Raw genomic sequence first — 18,817 nt, forward strand, 5'->3', positions numbered from 1 at the left:
AATTGTTGCCATTTTATGATATTTAAGTGCAAACGAATGCAGCTGTCTGCCACCTCCTGACTATGCCCTTACCTCCCACCTAAAATGCATCCCTAAAATGCACTACACCCGCCCGGCAATTTTCGCTTACTATTCTAAATGTTCATAAACACATTAAAATGATAATTAAAAGAAAATTTCGTTCTCTTTTCATTTTTCGCACATCAGCAGCAAAGTTAATGCTGCAATGTTGCATCTGCATTATTTATTTATTATGTATGCAAATGCATTTAATTGCATGGCGGAGGGCGTACTGTGAGCTGGGAACTGGTAGCTGGGAGGACCATGAGGACTGGGAGGACACTGCCATGGCAGCTGCAGGCGTGCCACCGTCAAACAATTTGCATATTTTAGCATGTAATGAAATTTGTAATAATTCTGCAATTAATTGCGTATGTGTCCTTGTTTTATAGCCCACGTAGCGCAGTTTCATGGGAGCGCGGAGTTTGGAGTCCAGTTTCGGTCTCGGTTTCGGTTTCAGCCCCGAGGGCTCCATGGTCGGTGCATGTCCGTGTTTATATATAAACTGGATGGTATATATATAGCGATATATAGCGAGGTTTGCTTTATTTAAACCAGAGACTGGTTGGCTTTAAAGTAGCGCCTTTAAAAATTTAAGCAAATCAGCTTTGGGTTCACCACTTGCCCGTGAAGTGTCCTCTTGAAATTGCCACTTTTTAGGACCCCAGACGACTTTGACCTCCACTCGAAACAAAACAATCAACTGCACTCCAGTTCGGCCGGCCCGCCGTCGACCCTCTATTCCTTTTTATTGGCGGCTGCCTCACAATTTCCATGTTTACAAGTAAATTTTCAACATGAATATTTATTTATTTTGCCATTGCAATGCGCCAAATGGAGTTGTGTTCACGTTCTCGTTGTCGATGACGGTCCTGTTGTTGTTTGTGTAGTTGCAGTGGATTGTTGTTGTTTTGTTGCCAATGTTGATGTTGATGGGCTGCCCGACGTGTACACCTTTGGCTAGGTGTTCGACATGGTCTTGTTGTTATAATCCCTTCCCCTTCGATTTCCACCCACCACCACCATCATGGCAGCTCAACCCCTAGGTGGATTTTCAATAACAAGCTGCTTTTGCTTTCGCTTCTGCTTTTGCTGTTGTTGTTGTTGTTGTTGTTGGTCATTTTGTTGTTTGTTTTTAATTGTTTTGCATGTTTTCATTTCATTTGCAATCCCTAAGAGAAGGACGAAAGGACGAAGGACGAAATGGCAGCCGAGAGCGGAGGTGGTTGAGTGATGACGGTATCGACACCGTCATTATGGCCAGAAGAACAACATGCATTTATGCTGATTTTTATTCCGATTCGGCTTATAAAATTGTATTTAAATTCCGAAGATGTCAGATACAGATACTTCAATTGAACGGCGCGTATCTGGCAGATAAATGCTTTGCTTTTCATTTCGTTTTGATGTTTTTCAATTACGTTAAGGGTCCTTCCTCCCTATACCCCCCCTATTGGGGCCAAACAGGCATCATTTGCTGTCCCGATTTTGTTTTTATTCAAAGCTGTTTTTTTTCTCCCCGACCGTGTTTATTCTGCAATTGTGTGTTGGACTGTCTGAAGGACAGACAGACAGACAATAGATTTCAAGGATGGTTTCATTTCAGCTGCGTCCATTTGTGTTTCATTTTCGAGCTCCTTTTATGGCTTGCAATAATCATTTGGCGCGGAAAGGAAACGGAAGTACAAAGCGAGCAAGCCGGAAACAAAAGGAAAAGTGCCAAAAGAAAAGTCTCATAAAATTAGTAGCAATGGCTTTAAAATGCCATGTTTTTTAGGTCCTGTTCCAGTTTTCATTCCTCAGTATACTTTTATCCTTCCGTCCCCCACTTTATTGTTCTTTGAAAATGATTTTTTCATTAGTTTCGCGCCGTTTGAGGTTGCTAATTAAGACAGAGCGAATATTGGAAAGATATTTCCATAAAAATATATATAGAAACTAATTCGCATTCGTATATAGCAGACAGGCTGTCGTGATGATGATAAATGAGCAGTGCGTTAGCTGAATCGAAATGCGTGCTAAATGCTTTAATTGCGGCCTTTCATTGGAGCTCCGGCGAAGGGGGCCGCCGCCAATTGTGCGAAACATTTGAAACGCCTCGAATGAGCGGCAATTTCTTTAATTTTTAAGGTCAAATATATTGATTGTAAAGGCGAATTCTCACCATAAAGGCACTCGAATAAAATTGCCCATAATTTTTGAACATTTTCCATTGAGGGATCTACATATATGTTTCTATTTTCTTTGAATTTATCTGCCATTGCAAAATTTCGCAACAAATATGTACGAGAGTGTGTGGACCAAAATAAACCCTTGAATGGTAAATAGCTGGGCATCCTCAAGGACCTGCACTCAGAACAATAAGGACAAGGCCAGGCGAACGGAACTCAAGAGCAAACGGAATAATAGTCAATAAAATATTTGCACGAACCAGAAATCGTTCAAGCGCATCTCGCAACTTTTATTTCAATACAGATAGAAAGGATATACCCTCCTGGTGGATAGTGAGTGGGTGGGTCGGAAAAGAAGTGGCCCAGGACCCAGGCATTGAAATAACATTGGGAAGCGAGTACAAAAAGTGTGCTTGAAGTGCTGCAGCCGCCAAAAGAAAGATGACAGGCAAGAAAAATGTAACAAAAATAAAGAAACAAACCCATGGGTTCCACAGGTCCTGCCGCTGTCCTTCCACTGTCCTGTGGGCGGGCAGTGGGGGAAAAAGGGAAAACAATTTCCAATGTTTTTGCTTCTAGTTGAAGACGCCTTATTCAATGCCAATGGCGGGCGGATGGCCCGAATGGATGGCCCAATGGGAGGATGGGTAGAAAAACTCTTTGAGGCAAGTTACTTCAGACTTTCAGTCACAAAAATTTTTACCCATGACTGGACAACAGTGGCGGCAAAAAGTGTTCGACCTTTTGCAACAAAAGGGGCATCGCGCCGAGGACAAAACAAAGCAGGAAATGGCTGCCAGGATATTGACAATGGCGGAGGCGTGGCCCGTGGGTGTGGTCATGGTCACTGTGCATCGAGCGTGAAATGCGTCCTTCTTGGCTCGGATGCGAGTGGAAAAAAAAAAGTGAATCCTTTTTCAACCATTTAAAGCGCATATTTGCCGAAGAAAGATCCTCCTCCTGCCAGGGCCCTTAAACCCCGAGCTACTTAAGGACATTTTAGTTAAATTTTATGTCGATTTCCGCTGGTCCCAGATTTCAGTTTGCCAATCTATTGAAATTGCGGTCGAGCACCGAGGGAAAAAGGTCAAACACATTAAATTTATAATGCGATTGAGAGTAAGGCAGTAAGAAGAGGTCCTGCCAGCCAGCCAGCAGCCTCGAAGACTACGATGGTGGGGGTGGTCGGGTCGGGGGTGCGAGGGCCTTAAGTAGGTCAGTTTCGTCTGTCATAAAATGCAATTGGAGCGCATTAAAGTGCCGCGATGCTCGCTACTCGCAAGTGAAATGTCAAGTTGTAAATAAGCGGGACAGGACAGCTCGAAAGTCCTGCGATGGGCGTTGTCGTCAAGTGTCGGAATGACCCAAAAGGTTTGGCGTTTGATGGCCAAGATGATGTCACTTGGGATCCCACCGAAAGCTATTTCCCCGTTTTATAGTCTCGAATTGTTTTAAATTTTTACAAATAACTAACAAATAAGCTCGTTTTGGCTAAAAGCATTCGACCAAGTCTAGACGTCTGTTTCAAACGGCGAGGGTCTCGCCACTTGAATTACGATTACGGCCAGGATCTACCCAGCCGCGTCCTCGTCCTCATGGTAATTGATATTCATATGCAGCCCGGATGCCGTTTGCTTGCATCTCATTAGTGGCAGACGCGGAATCCAGCATTTATCTCTATATGTACCTGACTCTTATAAATAAGCACATAATCAGGCGACAAACGCTGGCTCGCTGGCTCTGTGGCAGTGCCATACGCATAAATAAATAAATAATCTGCAACAATTACCATAATTTGAGCTGACATCTCCACTAGGCGAGCGGCTAGAGACCTTGTGCCAAAGTGTTATGACTAACTTGGCTCTGGCACTCTCCCACCGAGCCGGGCCATAACTGCTTCTGCCGAGGATGCTGCTGCTGGTGATGCTGCTGATGATGATGATGTCAGTCGTAGTCAATAAACATAAATATCGGCGGAAAGATGTTCGGGGAGCTACCATGCCTGGCCGCATCGTTAAGTGTTTGGCTTTATGGCCAAAACGGGCGAAACACTTGGCGACCCGGCTCGGACTTTAATTAGCCTGACAATTAAATAATATTTTCGCCAGCTCACAGCTCAGAGCTTACAGCCGGCCTGATCCCCACACTCTCTCTGTTTAACTGTGAAGCCGCCGACTTGTTAACTCGCTGCCTGACAGTCTGCCAACAAGTTTTAATTACAAGCCAAACGACAAAAAAAAAATGGGGAAAAGACGAGTAGGAAATATGCAAATAAATTGGGGATTAAACTAAGAGATACCCTCTTTAGCTGAAGGAGCAAGATTCTCTTAAAGTTAAGCTTCAAAAATTAGAAAAAATTCCAAACCCAACCTACTATGTAAAACCTATATCAACCCCGAACCTAGTATCCCCTTTGCTACCCCTTTGTTTATCGGTCTTGGAATAAAAAGTGTCTCCCGGCCAGTTAGGTTTTGATAGTTGTTGGCTTGTTTTAATGACTCCTCCTGGAATGCAACAGCAGCCTCAGCAGCATCCCTACTCTTTTTTATGGGCCTGTATGCAAATCTTTTTTCAACACATTTTGTGATCTGTGATTGTTATCCGACTCTGGTAGTCTGGTAGTCGGTTTCACAAAGCTTTTGTTTAGTTTTTACGCTCCTCCCTGCTGCTGTATCTATTTTTTATTTTTCAGGGTTTCAGTTCTGCTTCCTCGACCGTCCATCTTCATTGCTGATGACATATTTTTGATTTGTTGCTAATTTGAATTTAAAACTGAATCGAAATGACAAACGGCAGCCCTTTATTTATGACAGGTCTGAACAAATTTTCTGGTTTCGCTTTGATTTTATTCTAGTTTTCGGGGTGTTGATTGGCCGCCTGACATAGTGGCTCTGATTCGATTTTGATGAAGGTCGTTTTTATTAGAGCCCATAGAGCGCTGCGACCTTGCCTTCTTTGATTTGAACAGATATTCTAGCGCCGAGAAATATTTGAATAAGGAAAAGGTTCAAATTATGTAACAAGCTATGGCTATCAGCCATGAGCTAATTTTATGGGCCATAAATATTTTTATACCTTTGGCAAATAGGGCAGATCCAACGTCAGCATTCCGTCAAGCTTTTAAAATATTCCAACCACCTCCGATGGCCCCGCCAATTAGCTGACCAAACCTGAGCCCAATTCGGAGTTTGTTTTTATCGAATATCTGGAGTGGAAAACACCTCAAACACTCGATGCAATTTAAGCAAATATATGCAGACACTGCCTCAAAAAAGAGCGCACACGCCCCTGGTACTGGGGGCAGGGTCGGTAAGCGATAGCCCAGACAGATACTTTATGCCGTACGTGCCAAACAAAACTCGAACGGGCCATGCCAGCCAGCCAACCACTGACCCATCCAGTTATTGAAATGCAAACCCAAAAAAAAAACCAAGGAAAGGAAAATTGCAGTAGCGCCGAGCCAAGACAATTTTCCCCATCACGCAAGCCGGGGGGAGGCGCGGTGGCAAGGTGGTGGGGCAGGAAAAAATGCATACAGGATGGCATGCACCAATGTGTGCGCATGACTTGGGAGACCCGCGATCAGGGGACTGGGTTTCGGGACCCGCAGCTGGACCAGGATTGGATTTCTAATGTGCATTCGGTGTCTGCCGTCAATCCATTAAAAATTGTACCACCGACAACCACAACAACACATGTGGCACGTACGGTTCTAGTTCTTCTTCTAGTGGCTGCTTCTGCCGGACTTCTGGCCGGCTAGCTTCTTGGCGGATAACGTTTGTATTTAAAAGACACTTTACGGATTGCTTTACGGAGCCGGACCGGTCTCTATTGCTGTGCAACCATTTGTAGTTTATCGGAGGAAAATCTTGAAGTACCGCCCGGTACAGACCGCATGTCAAAATGTCAATTTTTGTTTCGGTTTTTTTTTTTTGCCTCAGCCAGTGTGGCACGTCCCCAGGTTGTGGCATGCAAAATGGCCACATGTTGCGTAAACTAGTTTCGTGAGTCGTTAGATATATCACCTGAGTCGCAGTCTTCTCTTCCCCGTCACCTCTCCAAGTGCAGTTCACTTGCAGAATTTGTTTATTCGGAAAGATCTCAGGCATCGGGGCCTGTCATGTGAACCGTTTCCAAATATGTGTATGTTCCTATGATAGGTGGCTTGCAGACAGCCATGGAATGAATTATCCTCGGCAAACGTGTCGAACAACAGCTCTGGACAGATGCCCAGATGCCATTAGATGCCTGGGAATCGAACAACTTACCCGGTCTCTATGTGGCAGGTTGTGTCTCCTCCTCGATGTGGCAAGATTTTCGTTAACCTGCAAGGCAAAAAGGTGATTATTAGATTGTTATAACTAGAGAAACCATCCAACTATTGTCTAGAATTACTGCTTATTATTTCAGCTGTTTTTGGAGAGTAAGCTTATTGTTTAATAATTCTGGGAATACCACCCAACAGGTCTCTTTACTATCAAATGCCGTGTGCTTTTTTGGGCCATTAATGCCAAGTTTATTTCTTCTTTGCTTTTTGCAGGCATAATTAAGCGCACTTTTAAATATTTCAACCTATGCAGAGTGTGTGTGGGCCACTGGATCGTAAAAAGAACTGGAGTACCGCCAGAGTCGTAAAGCCAGTCAGGGGACCACCCAAGATGGGCTTTTTGGGAAACTTTACCATTTGTTTGCCGATGCGTGTGCCAAAAAAACAAACAAAAATTGACGAGTCGAGGGCTGGGAAAAAGGTCAACAATTTTATAGCCATTTCCGGCTTAGGTTTCTAGGTGTTAAATAATAAATACGGCAAGGAATCGGCTCTCTCCCAGTCAATAAAAACGGGCGCCTCGAGGCCCAAGACCTGCGTGCTTTGACTTATCGTGTTTACAGTTCACTTGGTATCCCGGCCCATATCCCGACCCACTGCATGACGACATTTTAATAGCTAAGCACAATCCGAAGAGGAAAAAATAACACCCAAAAGCAATAAGAATATTTTCCGTCCTTTTTACGACTCCCCATAAAACATTGAAACAATGACGAAAGCCCAACACTTTTCCCCGTACAGGTTTTCCTTTTTAAATGGGCCAGGGCTCGCAGGACCATAAACAAATTCTCGCATTAATTGCTTAATTTTTCAAGCCATTTTATCGGAATACCAGAGCAGACTGGCAGCTTTAAGGATCTCCCATATTAGCCAACTACAAAGGCAATTAAAGGCCAACCGACAAGAAAAACCTTTTTTCTCCAGACTCCAGACTGGAGACTCGAGTAATTTAATTAGTTCAGGTTGTGGGCGAGAGTCCTTGTCGGGGGAGGTCCTTGGTTAGTTAGACGCGCCAAATGAAATCAGACTTGGAACGAGACAATGTTTAATAATGCCATGCCACGCACAGCAAACTAAGAGAGAAGGTGTCGGAAATAGCTATAGTCCTTAGAAGTATCCTTAGCCAGGCATATTATTTAAATAAATTCCAGAAGGCTCTGTAGTCTCGTGATGGAACTGTCTTCATGGCGCCTACCTTCTCCCCTAAAGACCCATGTACACCCCATAAGGAAGTGGCAAAAGTTTGTTATTTTCGTACATGTCATTGACTCACACACACGGCCCAGAGCGGCAACATGAATTTTGTGGCAATTCTAGGGCGTCGTCATCGCCCCGACGTTGTCGTCTCGTTCTGTAGGTGACTTTGACTGTGCGGCATATAAATAAATATTATATTACCCTCAGAGTGCGAGGAGGAAACCTTAGACCCGCGACGCAAATATGAGAGCGACTTTCCGACCCCGCTGCCTCTGTGTCTCCCCCCTTTGTTTGTCGCTGAGTTGTTAATTAAATATTTACTCTGCTTATTTGCAAAATGAATAATTTTAGCATTTTATTTCATATGGCGCAATGTGTGTCTACCTTTTCTTGTCGAGTTTTCCTCCAAAGGAGCTTTAGCTTTAATATTTTCATTACTTTAATATAGAAACCCCTTTTTAAAACTGGCTAACTGGCTTAGTGACTAACTTGATCCACCAATTACATCATTCGAATTCTCTCACAGCCTTCTAGATCGCATTTGCATTCGACTTTCAGTGTTTTTTTCTCACATACTTATTTATTTGCTTTTCTGGCTTATGGCTTTTTGTTACGCTTAGCATTTACGTGCTGATTGCCACACAAAAGCGAAACTTGTTTTGCAAAACAACCCCCCCTAACTACCTGTAGTCTGGGTCTTGGCCCAGCTAAGCCCGTCAAGGTGAGCCAAAACGAACTTTAAATATTTCACCGAAATGGGTGCTTGCCCCAGAGAACGCTGCATAATTGATTAATAATTTTGTGTTGTTTTGGTTGGGCAGGTGGCGCCCTCAACGTACCACGCCCCTTTGGAGACCAGTGTCCACCAGCAATCGTTAAATATTCAAATGAACTGCAGGCCAACCGACCGACCGCCTTAACCCATTAATTAGCTCGACATGGGCACACATTAGATAAATGTTGGGGAACCTTGATTAAAGGCAAACAGTTGGAAGAGCTGTTTGGAAAAAATTTCACCATTTCACTATTGCTTGGGAGATAAATACTGTGGCTTAAAAGGGGTGGTCCTCCACTTACAAACTTATTATTATTGATTTTACTTGCATTCGGGTTTTTGCTGATTTGTTGTTCATTCTGTTTGTTTGTTTGTTTGGCTTGGCTTGGCTTGTTTGCTTCTTGTTTGTTGATTTTCTGTTTGCTCGACTCGAAAATTATTTGGGTTAAACAAACAGGGCCAACAACAGCGTCATGCAATCACTGCAATAGACATCCGAAATACGAAATAGTATTGAAGAATATGCTTCCTGGTGGCAAAAAAAAAACCTCCTAAGGGGCCTGCCTTTAAACACCTGACTAATCCCCAACTATAACCGCAAAAACTTTAACCCCCAAACAAGTTGAACTAGCTTATGAGTAAACAACGAACATGTCAGCAAAACTTAACAGAAATTAACTGGGTAAACACTAAAAGAACCAGAAAATATTTGCTTAATTAACTGGCAGGAAAGTTTCAGGACAAAGGACTGGAGATGCGGGCTGGATGGCGTGGGAACCCTTTATTAAAAGGATAAATTCTGCCTGAAACAGAGACTTACCCGGCAACATGGCGTATACGCAATTAACATTTATGGCAATTAATTATGTGATTATGCATACACGCCGTGTGGCACAGCAAGTCGGGCATGTCTATACTGTGTCGCCCCCCTAATGAAGGCATCAAGAAAACCAAAGGCGACAGAAACTTTGCACCCCAGTCTGGTATATAATTATGGGTAATCAAACAATTTTATTTGATGCTCTAACTAATGATCTTTTTGTCTAACGCTTAGCTTGGAATGGTAGACATGGTAGGCATGGGCAAGGTCGAGAACCTAAACGAGCCATTCAGCAAAGACTTCAGAGACTTTAATTATCGTTGTATCGCCATCGACTCTGATTAACCGAGCTGGTCGAAAATACTGCCCCCGAGGCAGCTCAATCTCGTTAATTGATATGCAAAATCAAATGGCCACTAAGTGGTGCTAACCAAGAAGTGTCGAGGACCAGGTGATTCAGATTCTCTAGAAATCCAGGCCAGAGTTCAACGCACTAAGCCATACTCTAAAAGCTTTTACAAAAAAAAGAAATGATTTAAACTATATTCTATTTTAATTAATGTAGTTGCACATTTGTTCATAAATTATTTTCCATTATTTGTATAATGGCCTGACAGTTCGTTACCGACAGCAGTAAACTAAAAATGATTTTCATTATCACATAAATTCTCGCATGTCCGATGGAAACTCAGAGCACCCCCTGACACTGCCCCCGACATGCCCCATTTCAAGCAATTTGTTTTGACACATTTTTGCTCAACTAGCCAGAATCGTTCAAAACACTCCCAGACAATGAAAAGCCGAGGGACCGAGAGAGATACTTACAGATACAGATGGAAAGCTAAATCATTTTGTTGAGACAATTTTTACAGATTGCGGTTGGGCGGTTGGGACTTCCACCTCCTATACCCTATGCCCAATGCCTATTCCTATGATGCCTGGCTTCTAACGTGCTGATAAAGCAAGTTTTGAGACTCCCAGCCCCAAGTATCAATAAACCCATAAATTTAAAAGGGCACCACACCAAATAAATGTAAATACATCCACAATTTGTTGTTGTCAGCCCGTTTTCATATTTATTTCCCAGTGACGTCTGCTCTTATTTATGTCTCGACTTTTTTGTGGGCGTCCATCTAGCTATCCATCTATTGGTCTAACTTTAATATTTTGCATATCTGTCCACTGGCCCCACCCCATCTTAATTTTATGGATCATGTTCTGCTTGTCGTCATGCTAGTTTTTTTTGAGCTATTAAATGGCAACACAATATATTAATGGACTTATACTGTCGGTCGGTCAGATCTGGTTGTGCTTGAGTATATATATGTTTACGTTGGCACAGATGTTTTTGATTTCTGTTGGCGGGAGTGGGGGGGGTCTGGCCATGAAAATTTCAAAACATTGAAAATAGACTGAAAGTTTAGTAAATGCGAAATTAGCTAAACGATTAGCTGTTGAGCTATGAGTTCATCAATCTCTAGAATGAATAATTTCTAGGCCTTTATTGTTAGTCACTTTTAGTATTCCCACCTGGCCGACTTGAAGAACTGTCAATCAGTTTCTCCAACAATGAATTCTTTCTTCAGTGGCTTATCCTATCTATAAATTATTTCCACATTACCCACTCCCCTGAAACCTACTAGCCAGTACCTTTGTTCGCAGGGCATTCACAAATATTGACCAACATTCTGGGCCTATAAATAAGTAAGCAGTCCATTAGTTCCACTTCCAGCTTGCACAACGGCCTGTGAATGCAGCCAGCCAAAATCAGGGAGAAAACGAGAAATCGAAGCCTAGTCAGTCACACCCTATCGGAGCGACCAGATCCAGGGCCCGTGAGTGGCTTTATCTTATCGCCCCTTGAGTTGGCGCCTTATCGCCAAAGGTAAACAAATGATAAGCGTAGAAACTCTGGCGACTCAGCTCGTTTGCCAAATGACGCATACAACCCATTTGGGGCTGTGGAAATGAAAACGGAAAATGAAATTCTGTTTTTATGGTTCATCAACCCAAAATAAACCCAATAGTATAAACACAAAAGCATAGAGAATGTGTCAAAATTAGGTCAGAATGAACCGAAGCTAGTTGTGATTTTAGGCAAATTAAAAGAAAATAAAAGAGAATATTTTATTAACTCTATATATTATATTCCTGTATATATATGTATATACTCTCATTGCAAGTGTCAATGGCACGTTCGAAAAGCTGTTGTTGCCACCCCCAAGCTCCCAAACTCCCAGACCCTATACCCAGAGTTGAAGGGCCCTGAGCATATGGCTCCCAAGAGCTGCCAGTCCCAATTTTTAATTGCGACTACGTGAGCGAAATTTTAAAACTAAAATCGAAACAGAACATCCGTTCGGAGAGTCAGTCCATTATGCTAATTAAATTTATGATTGAGCTGATAGTTATGGGTAGGCAGATAATGCCCATATAATGCTGCCGGTTCTCTCCCAGCTGGGTTCAGGTTCATTTTCAGTTTGTTGTTGTTGATTTAATTGCGAAATATAGAGATATTTATTTTTAATGGACCTGAGCCAGCAGCCACGAGGTCTGGTCTGGTTGTTAAAATAGAAATTACTTTGACTTTGGCTATGATTGCTTCCCAAAAAAAAAACATAATTGTTGAACAAATATTTTGATTTTCAAGCCTAATGGTGGTCATTGCTTTAAAGTAGACGTGTAATTTGGGGTGATTTTTTTAAGGGTTATTATGGCAAATGTCAAGGCAGATAGAGTATGAATTGCTGATGGGATTTTCAGATAAGAGGGTGAGGCTTATGGTGGCTAGAACATTACCTCATATCTTACAAAAAATACTACCCAACATTGGCGCAATCCTTGCACAACTTTTCTCATAAAATTAGCAGGAGATTTCGTCTATCGAAATATGTTTTTGTTTATGTCTATGATGGCGTCAATAATTACAGCATCAAAGAGACTAGAACCAGAACCCGAATTAGAATCAGAATCGTAGAAGACATACCTCGGGGTCTCCCGCATCTTTCTTCAGAGTCCCCTTCCCGATTTTCAGGCACGCCACATGCTTTTTAACCTTGATTAAGTTGACGTTCTAATGATGCTGCTAATGGTGGCAATGATGCTCCTAGTGATGATGCTACTGAGTGGATATGGTGGATGCTGATGATGATGCTGCCCCAGTGGCTGCCGCAACATCATTAACAACATTATCAACAACAACAAGAAGAAGAGACGACGGTGGTGAAGGAACGAAAAGTTCTCGAGTATTTTTTTGTTTTAATTGCCGCCTGGCACTTAGCTAATGTAATTTATATTACATCTTGCTGCCGCTCTAAAAGCTCCAAGTAGCTGAAAAGAACAACAGCGGCAGCCACGAAGTGCAGCATCTTGGCCCGAATAGCTCCAGAGGAGGTGGAGCTGGAGGTGGAGGTGGAGGCAGGTTGTAAAAAGAAGAGTGGGCCCCAAGACGTAAAGTTTTGTTTATATTTACCTAACATTGTACTTGAAAGATATTTTCGTTTCTTTTTCTTGTGACTCACCTCATTCCCCTCCCCTCTCTGCCACTCTTTGTTTGTTTATCTAATGGCTAAAAAATATTTAAGCTGTAAAATTTGTAGCTGTGAGATGGCTAAAAGCAGCTACTCTCCGCCCTTAGAAAAGTCATAAATACTTTCGGGGAATAAGTAGAATGAAAGGAAAAAGGTTCTTTTCGGATACATCCCGACCAGATAGAGTCTGTGGGATAAAAAATTGCCATACTTTCAATTTATGTAAAACGAGAAGTCTCACCTTGCCTCCCCCTCGTCATCTGGCCGGCTTACCTGTTATCTTAAATGTTTTTTCCTGTTGGTAATTAAAAAGTTTTCTGTTTCGTAGCCACCTGGCTGTCCCACCCACCTCTCCGGCCTTGCTCTGGTTGGCTAATGCAGGTTTCGGCCTTGGGATTTTTCGGTGGGGATTTGTTGGCCCGATAACAGCAGCAGCCCGGAGCCAGGCCAGGCCCGCACCAGAGCAGCAGCAGTGGCAATGAGTGGGGTTTACTTTAAGATTACGCTCCGAGGTAATTCCCAACTGAGATAATGAAGGTCATCTCAAGATTGGAAACAGAATATGTTACACTTTTTTTTTGGCAAGTGCTTCTAAAAGCTTCTAGTGATTTTTCTGTGGAAACTCCTTCCTATTTTTGTGTTTAGAAATTCTTCGAACTGAGTATCTGAGACTTATACCAGCTCACGTATATAGCCCATTCCCACCTGGCCAGCTACATTCTTCAAAAAGTGTCAACAAGAAAAGCCTACAACCAGAGACATTCAGAGCCGTAGCCAGGAAGCCTCACCTCGTTCATTCATAAAGATTCACATCTCCATATAGCGGGGGAAAACAAACACGAGTCCAGGCAGCACCTAACAAGTTCCCGGAATTGCACACAAACCTCAGAAGTTCTTAAAGTTCTTTTTGCTCTAACGAAACCTGTTCCCCAGACAGAAGCCCCCAACCTGGAGAGCCCTGGAGAAGAACAGAGACCCCAGAGTCTGGGTCGGCCCGAGACATAATTAATGGATTCAAAAATTTCACAACGAAAACTCATATCAATCGGGGGCTTGAAAAAAGAATGTCATGCTGCTGTCATCTGGAATTAAGGGTCTTAAAGTTAGTCACTCGGTTAACTTTAATCAATGCCAATAAGATAAGAGATTATAGTATTTCAGAGGAACAAGGTGGATATTTTAATAAGGTTTTAATTATGGTTTTAATTATGGTTCTATTTTATTTTAGTTAGTCTTATCAGTGGATTTAGTACTATTTTTTCATAATTCCAAAAAACATTAACCATATTTTTTTAATATTTTTAATATACTTATTTTTATTTATTTTTCTTAGAATTCTTAGAATTAAATATTAAGTATTCCGTCCTTATAGTATTCTTTAGAAACACATTAATATTCTTTATTTTATATATTTTTTAATATTTTTAGTCAAGAAACTTCCATATAAATAATTATTCTAATTATAACTATTTTACTAGAAAACTAGCTACATAACATTCCAATAATATCCAATTTATTAACAAAATTTGATATATTTCCTATCCTAGATATGCATATCTATGTATCTTCTTTAAAGAGCTAACCTTATCAGCTAACTCACCGCTTTCCAATTGGCGATTTGTGGCTGGTTTGCTGGCACGCACTCTTCTCAAACTAAAATGGTGAGTTAAACACTGGACAGAACTGTGCTGGCGCACTTTGGATGGCTATCTTTGGGATTACTATTAGGCGAATAGTTGTTTCATTGATGAAGCGGCGGCACGGGCATTTCATTAATTTCTCACACACGTACGGACGCGGCCGGCGATGATGATTTGCGATGCGACAGATCCGCGCGTCTAGAAGGGGGGGGGGTGGAGAAACTAGTTTCCGCGAACCGAACCACCGGCAGAAAGCAGCTGGCCGAGGGGTGGTGTGCCGGGTTGGGGGGTTGTGGATAGACGACTGTTTGCACGCGCGGCTATATTCGCTGGTGTTTTTTTTGTTTTGCTCTACGGTAGGCCTTCTAACGTAGCCGCTTCAGCATGTCCACACACGTTCGCGAACCAAACTCAACTACCCAACAGCCAACCCAAAAGATACGTTCCACAGCCACGAACCAAGAGATACGTTTCAGTGGACGATGCGTTCTATAGCAACGAACTGCGAGATACTTTCCACAGGCACGAACCGAAAGATACGTTCCAAGCACACGAAGTCTGAAGTTCGGAAAACAAAAATGCTTGCGAATAACTGAGATACTTTTCGCTCTCTTTGGGAGAGAGTTGGCCAAGAGCGAGGTAAATGGATTTATCTGGGCGCCGGCTGAGTCCACTCAAATTGGATTCTCATTGAGCCAGTTGGTGTGGTTTGAAACTTGGTTAAGGTAAGGAAAAGAATCTTGTGTTTATTGTTTTAAAAAAAAATAAAATATATTAAGGAATATTTTTAGTAAAAATTATATTCTTTTTAAACATGCATATTATTAAATTATTAAAAAACAAAAAAATATTTCGATTTTAATATCTGATTTCATTGAAAAACAATGATATCTTTCAACACCTTTATAGGAAATCTACAGAGAACATCAATGTTCATTAATTACAAAACCCCACCAGAGCTCACATTGAATTAGCCGCCCACAGCTAATTAGCCGTCTCCAAATGCACTTCCATTGTCCGATAAGAACCTGACACAAGGAGCTCTGCCCACATGGCCGTCTTATCAGATCCGATGCCAAGTGAAATAAATAAATAAGAAACGAAAGACAAACGTAAATCTGATTTTTTCTCTTTTTTGTATTTTGGGGAGCGGTCTCATATCAATACCACTTGAAAAAAAATAAAAAAAAAAACAATAACAAAAACAGAGTCCTAAAAAATAATGCAAATGCAGCAGTCAAAGATAAACAGAGAGGAAAACTAAACAGAGAGTAGCGAGAGAGTTTGAGTGCCGGCAATGTTATTAAGGTTTTTCCTCATTTTCCGCCCAAAACGACCTCTCACTTTATCTGGGCACTCTCTTGGCCACTCTCTCCACTCGCCTAGTTCGGCTAACTGCAGCCAGATGGCGCCTCTGTGAATTAGAAATGGGAAAATGCATTCGGATTCATTTTGTTTACCCTCCGAATAAAGGGGGGGGCCGAGGGGTGTGGCAATGCGGTTGCATTCTTGGAAATGTTTGCAAAAACCGTCGCCGGTTTGCTGCTGCCACAAATGCCGCGTAATCACTTTTTGCGCCCCAGCGACGTCGACGTCACCGGAAGTTGCAACACGTCGCCGTCTACGCACACATATGTCTGCCGTTGTACCGTTAATGCAGCCAGCCACACCCCAGCGATTGCAAATGCCACCCACTTTTCAGTCCTTGAAGTTTGCCAAAAAGAAAGGTGATGTGGAGTGAGAGTGGGGGGTGGTAGGTAGGTGGTGTTGCAAGAAAGTTGAAAACCTTCGGTGGAGTTGAGTTATCGCTCGCTTTCCATTGTCCAACGTGGCTCCTGATGCCCCAACCACCCCAAAGGCTTGCAATCTTTTTGTGAACATGTGCGAACAACTGCAGTTGAACCACCAACCACCCCAAAGATGCACTGAGAAAAATATTTGAAAATATAACTGAACAAGAAAGAGCAATTAGAAAAAGCCAAAGATGTTAATATTGTTTCTAATTCCTTTTTTTTATTAAAAAACGTAGTACTGCCTCTTCTCTCAATAAAAATGTCCTTTTTATTCAAAAAGGATACTCTTTTGCAGTGTCCCCCCTCACCCTTGTAACCCCCGGGCGGCGATTAATCATGAAAATTCACACAGAAAATATCCATTAGATGCGAATTAAGACATAATTGAGAGTGCAAGCCTCGTACACGTATCAAGGACCTGCACCACACAAGGCGGCGACCGGAAGGGGGTTGGGCGGCGATTTGCACGGGGGTTGCTTTTCCCTTCGAGTGGCAGCAATGCAGCAGGAGAGGCATATATGCGAGAGCCTGCCTCAAGTGTCTGCGACATATTTATTATCCATGTTCTGGCACAAAAAATGATTATGCCTCGAATATGGCATGCCCCCAGGGCTCAAGCATTAAACTGCCATTGTTGGGCGAGCGGATTGGAAAGGATTCAAGAGCCGATATGCGTTGGCTTTAATTACAGTTTGAGTGGCACTGGAGTGCTTATGATATGTTGGCTTCTTCTCGAAAACTCCTTCGAGCCACAAGGGATGATGCATTTTTCTAATCACATGGGTAAACATTTCTAAAGAAATTGAAAGCTTTTAGGGAAGAATTCTTTTGTGTTTCTAGGAATTTCATACAGTTGACAGAACTCCTTATGGAGCTGTCAAGTATTTGCCGAATTATTCAGAATTTTTTATTATGGAAATTAAAAATTTTGAAACCTCTTTTATGGAATTTTTTATATGGAATAAATATAAGATTTTCATACAATTTTTAATGAATATTTTAACTATTTCGCAAGCGATCCTAAAACAAAGTACAATTTATAAATCGGGACACTTTTGCGCGTTAATCTGCATCAAAAGAGTTTAAAAATTTAACAACAAAAATTTTGGCTAATTTTTGACTAAAATTGTGATGTTACCCTTTGAAAAATTGCAAAAAATGGATTAAAAATTTTGTTGCCAGGTTTTGATTTTAAATGATTCTACTCGAAGTTTTAAGATCGGGAAGGTATAACATTTTATTATCTGACAAGTATTAGCCGAATTATGCACATTTTCCATCAGGAAAATTATAAAATAGCAGAAAAATTATGGCTTTTTTTTATTGGGCCAAAATTGAAAATTTTGATAACACCTTTTTATGAATATTTTATCTAATTTAAAGCCTAGTGAAAAAAGGTTTACCTTGTATTAATCAATAAACTATTTTTCTTCAATCAACATCAAAAGATTCAAAAAATGAAACAAACAAAATTTGCCCTGATTTTTGGTTAAAATAATGATGTTACACCTTTTAAAAATTGCAAAAAATGGGTCAAAATAAGTGTCTTAGGTGTCTCTAGGTTTTGATTGAAAAAGATTCTACTCCAAATTCTAAAACCGGGAAGGTATAACATTTCCAAATCTGTTAAGTATCAGTAAAGTTTTGCAAATTTTTTCATTCCAAAAAGTACAAAAATGGGACAAAAAGCATAACAATATTGATGTTCTTTGGCAAATGTGAAAAATAATCTTGTTGGGTGTTGGCTGAAGCCGGGCAAGTTGCCCACCTGTTGGAGTACCTTTTTCAGCTGCATATTTCCCTCCCACGCTGCCACCAAAAAAAAGGCACAAGTTCCAATGCTATCATGCGACAGCTACAAGAATTTGGAAAATGCCAAAAAAAAAACAAAGGAAACTCACAAAAAAAAAATGAAACAAATATGAAAATGTGGAAAAACAAACACAATTCTATGTGGAGGGCAAGAAGGCAAAGCCCAACAAGTGAGCCAGCAAGTGTTATATGACAGGTCCCCGACATCCAACTGTGATTTTGGATTTTTTCCAGAGTCAGTCTTTTTGTTTGGCCACAAAAAGCTTTGCCTGTTTGTTGCTTGTAATTTGGAATGTAAGTTTTGTATGTTAATTTGATTTCGGTGTCAAATTGGATTTTTTTCGGTCTTTTGTGTTATGGGTTATTTTCATTTTTTTTACGGCCTGACTGCACTTGGGACCTTACTGCGCATTTATAACGTCAAGAGTGGAGTCCCATTGTGGTTGTTGGGCCACTGCCACTGCCACAGCCGGCTGTATGCTATATATGCTATATTGTGGTAATTGCTATATAGCAATTTGATCCCCCCTCGATGTCAATCTGGTTGGGGTCTCGCTTTTGATTGGGCACACTTATGTCTTTATTGACATCGCCGCAACATAACATAAATTATTTATTGCAGCCAGACATTGAGCAATTTGTAAATGGCCAAAAGAAATCTCGGTATGCACACGGCAACCTCAAAGATACAA

General features: G+C 41.5%; 1 protein-coding gene across 1 annotated transcript in view; it reads right to left on the reverse strand.

Annotated features, from left to right (window-relative positions):
• The window catches only part of caps (capricious), a 44,763-nt gene extending 29,823 nt beyond the window's left edge, over positions 1 to 14,940 (reverse strand). Inside the window, exons 1-2 of the mRNA XM_070279641.1 lie at positions 14,481 to 14,940; positions 6,500 to 6,556 (exon numbers count right to left, since the gene is read on the reverse strand). The gene's annotated coding sequence lies outside the window, so the exon portion shown is untranslated. The remainder of the gene's footprint in view (positions 1 to 6,499; positions 6,557 to 14,480) is intronic.
• Positions 14,941 to 18,817: the final 3,877 nt, after the last annotated feature.

This window comes from Drosophila bipectinata, chromosome 3L (assembly GCF_030179905.1).
Source record: "Drosophila bipectinata strain 14024-0381.07 chromosome 3L, DbipHiC1v2, whole genome shotgun sequence".
NCBI lineage: Eukaryota > Metazoa > Arthropoda > Insecta > Diptera > Drosophilidae > Drosophila > Drosophila bipectinata.